The following is a 4,555-nucleotide window of genomic DNA, read 5'->3' as shown; positions in this document are numbered from 1 at the left end:
AACGACATGTTCTTCCTCAAATAGATGGTGAGATACAATGCGTTTGGTATCACGATTTGGGAAGGGACTCCTGATGTTTGGTGATTGTGCTAGAGGTAGGAACAACTCCTGATGGTATTCCAAATATTCTATTCGAAGGAAGTTACGAAGGCCTCAACAATGATCAAATAACTGGGTGGTCTTCCCGCCCTGGTATGGGACACTACCGATGGTTGAGAGGCCCTATCAATCATCTTCGAAGAGAACAGAGATCAGAGTATGTGGCGAATACAATTCATTGCATCATAGATTTCCTCAACATATGATGACTGCTCCTCGTGAAACTCGTCCCTAGAAGGGGGGGTAATGTCACGGCCATAATCATGTAAGCTAATAATTACATTTAGAAATAGATAGAAGTAAATAAAAGAAGTTAAAAATAGTTAATTCTATAGTATTTAATATGGAAGCTTCCTAGAAACTTCCTAGATGCTGCTTTGATTTCATAGGTGTCTTTAATTGACTTTTTGGATTAGAAACGTGGTCAACAAGTTGGCCATGTGCCACACATGTTGTTAGCTTGAAGATCAAGCTAACTATGTGGCCCACACGTAGAAAAACTTGCCTTGTAAGTCAAGGCATGTGCCCTACAAAATCAACACATATTGGAGGTCCTATAGAACGTCACCACATAGCTCTTAGTTAGATAGTATATATAGAGAGAAAAGTGAAGGCTTCTTCACTCTTGTCAACTCCTTTCTTCCTTCTAGTCTAGTTTCAAGGGTCTCTAGTTTTCTTGTCTTTTGGCAATAGCCATTCCAGTTCGTCTTTCAATATATATACTTATTTATATATATTTTGTTATCTCTCTTTGAGTGAAGGCTCACTTGTCTGAATTATTTTTTTCATCGAGTTCTTGTCCTTGATAGATAGTACTCCAAATCAATTTATTTATTTCCATACATTACTTAATAAAATGATGTTTTGTATCCCAATGCATTATACAACTATAGTGTGTTAGTTTTTTAGCAATTACAATTACATTTTGATTATCTTCATCAATAAAGAATTTTTGAAACTAAAAAATGTCATGATTTTTAAGTACTTTACAAAGCCACAATGTCTCTCTTGTTGTAGTAGCCAAAATTGCATACTCCATTTCTATTGACAAGATCAAAATCAGAGATTATTTCTTATTTAACCAAGTGATTATTTTGTTGTCTTATATTAATTCATAACCTTCTACTAAACAATATGTCTCTATATAACTTGCTCTATCTACATCACAGTAGCGACAAGTTACAAATTTGTTTCTTCTTCTATAGTGTAATACCAAATCTTTTATTCTTTACAAGTAAAAAAATATTTGTTTGATTCTTTGCTAATATAGAACACATGGATGTGCCATGTATTGAGCAAAGTATTAACAAGCAAATGCAATATCATATCTTGTACCATTTATAAGGTATAATAACAAATCCAAAGCTTTTGAATAAAACTTTATACCTTTCACATCCAAAAGATTATGATTCTCATGCTTAGTAAGATGATTTTGTACCATTAGTGTAGCAATTTTCTTAATGCATCTCATCTCAAATTTTTCCAATTTTTAATAAATATACTTAATTTGACTTAATAAAACAATAATATATTTATTAACTTGTAAAAAATAAATTCTAAGAAAATACTTAGATTCACCAAGTTATTTATTTATATATTTATTTTTATCTTAGAGCACTTTTGTAATTCATCTTTGTACTTCACAAGGATTTTAAAGTTCTTCCCAGCAATAAATATATTATTAATATAAATAATTAATATAAAAGACTTGTCTATCAATATACATTGTATATAATCAAGAATTTGATTTTGATTGCTCTTAACGAAGATTCAATAAAAATTCATCTAATCTCTTGTTCTATTTATGTCAAAATTCCTTCAAATCATACAAAGTCTTTAGCAATTGCAGTACCTTGCCTTTGTGTTCTGATAGAACATTTTTTTTTTTTTTTTTTTTTTTTTTTTTTTTTTAAAACTTCATATATATATCATCTTCTTTAAATTTACCACTTGAATAAGCTGAAATAACATCAAGTTGTAACATATTCCAATTAAAAGTAGTAGTAATTATAACAAATATGTAAATTGTTGTAAGGCAAGTAATTGGTGCAAAAGTTTCTTGGTAATTAAGATCCTTCACTTGATTAAAATCTTTTGCATATAATTGTACTTTGAAATTCTCAATAGAGCCATTGTTAGTAAGTTTTTTGTTTAAAATCAATTTTAATTCTACAATCTTTTTGCTATTTAGTAAAAATAAAAATTCTTATATATCATGTATCAAGTGCATGAATCTCAAATAAATAAAATATCAATATACTCTTGTGTCACTATAAAAGACTAAAAAATCATTCAAAGATGATATAATATTAAATTATAATGGCTATTGCTAAAGACAAGAAGACTATAAAAACTTAAAATAAAAATAAAGATTAGAAAGGCATTGATAAGAGTGAAAAAGGCTTTATTCTTGCCTCCATATATATTATTAATTAAGAGCTATATAATAATGTTTTTAGAAGACCTCCAAAATATGTCTAATTTAGTAAGATACATATCTTAAATTACAAGGTAAGTTTCCTATATGTACACCACATCATTTGCTTGTACCACAAGCTATCTATACTTGTAATATATGGCTTACTTCTTGGGTAAGTTTTTAATCTATCAATCAACTATAAATATATATGTAAATTCAAATATTCATTTGTAAAACTTCTAAAAAAATTTTCCACAAGATAATATCAAATCTACATACATTTACCTTCCATCTAATACTTCTTATGAAAGTAAATATGTATGTCCATAATCTTTCAAAAAATCAAGTTCTTTCTTTATGAAATGACTCTATTCTTTGCAGATGAGTGAATTCATAATTTGCTTGACAGTTTTTGATTCTCCATATCTATCAACATGAACCACATCTACATGTTAAATTTACAAGTTATAATTTCTTTGAATAAAATTGTTTTTTTTTTTCTAAAGCATGCAATGCATCCTATTACTACTTATAATATTTTTCAAATAAATTCACTTTATATAACAACAACTTAGTAGTACTATCAAGGATATGAACTCAAAAAAGATGCATAAATTAAAAAAAATTATATAAAAAAAGTGATAAAATAAAAATAAAGTTATATGTATATTAAAAAAAAATTGGAATGGCTATTGCCAAGAGACAAGGAAACTAATGACTCTTGAATCTAGACTAGAAGCAAGAAAGGAGTTGATCAAAATGAAGAGGGCTTCACTCTTGCCTCTATATATAATATTTAATTAGGAGCTACATATCAATAGTCTACAGGACCTTTAATATGTGTTGACTTTGCAAGACACTTGCTTTAGTTTACAAGGCAAGTTTTCTATATGTGCACTACATAGGTAGCGTGTTCTTTAAGCTACCAACATGTATGATACATGGCTAACTTATTGACCACGTTTTTAACCTAAAAAATCAATTATAGACACCTATAAAATCAGGAATTGTATATTGAATATTCAAAAAAAATACCTTTTTTTACCTTTGCATCAGGCTTTTGACATTTATTTTTATTTTTATATGTGATATCAAATAAGATAATAAAAATAATGAGCATTTTCAAGAAAAGGTTTTTTTACCATAAAAACTTCATGTAGTATCATACCATTGAATCTTAAAAGTAAAAAGTGATTATAAATCCAAGTCACAAATTTTGCAAGAAACATCCAATATTAACAATTTAGTTTGGCATTATCTATAAGTATTTGTACTCCTTCAAAAATAGTACACATCATATTGAGAACTAAGCTTATTATTAAAGAATTCAATGCCTTAATCAATGAAAAATATTTTTAGAACATTCTTTTATTCTTCTTTGTGCTTGTGCTTTCGAAGTCTTATAAATAATATGTACTTGGTTTTCAATTTGAAGAAATGCAAGGCTTCAATAATGAAAATTTTCATCAATCCATATAATCAATCATTTTGTACTACTAAAGCTAGTTATATTGAAATAATTAAGGTCAAATACTATTACATCTAAAATACCATTGGCATACTTATACTCATATAAAAAAGCTACTTATGGGCCTTATCAACAATACATTGAATTTGTAAATTTTTTTGCAAAAAGTTGCACTTGATGATAAAATATCATGTGGTCCAAGGATGTAGTGTACATCATTTATTACTACAAGAATGTGTTTTTTTGTGCAATCTAAAATTATGAGATACAACTCACTTGAGTCTTGTGATTTATTAATACTACTATCATAGCCTTGGAGTTGAATAGTCGAATTTCATTAAAATTAAGAAATTTATTTATGTTCCATTGGATATGTACATCCATTGCTCTATCATTGTGAATATAATGTTATAATTGAAACAATGATGTAATTGTTATTTTTTCTTATATGCACCACTAAAGTAGAAAATGAAAAATTAATTTTTGGCTTTCTTTGCATGTTCTTATCATAGAGTATAATTTATATAACTTCTTTTATAATTTTTTTTAATATAATTATTTAAATAAGT

The sequence above is a fragment of the Physcomitrium patens genome, chromosome 9, assembly GCF_059467195.1.
Source record: "Physcomitrium patens ecotype Gransden chromosome 9, ASM5946719v1, whole genome shotgun sequence".
In the NCBI taxonomy this organism is placed as follows: Eukaryota; Viridiplantae; Streptophyta; class Bryopsida; order Funariales; family Funariaceae; genus Physcomitrium; species Physcomitrium patens.
The sequence above is the reverse complement of the archived record's forward strand: the minus strand, read 5'-3'. Positions refer to the sequence as shown.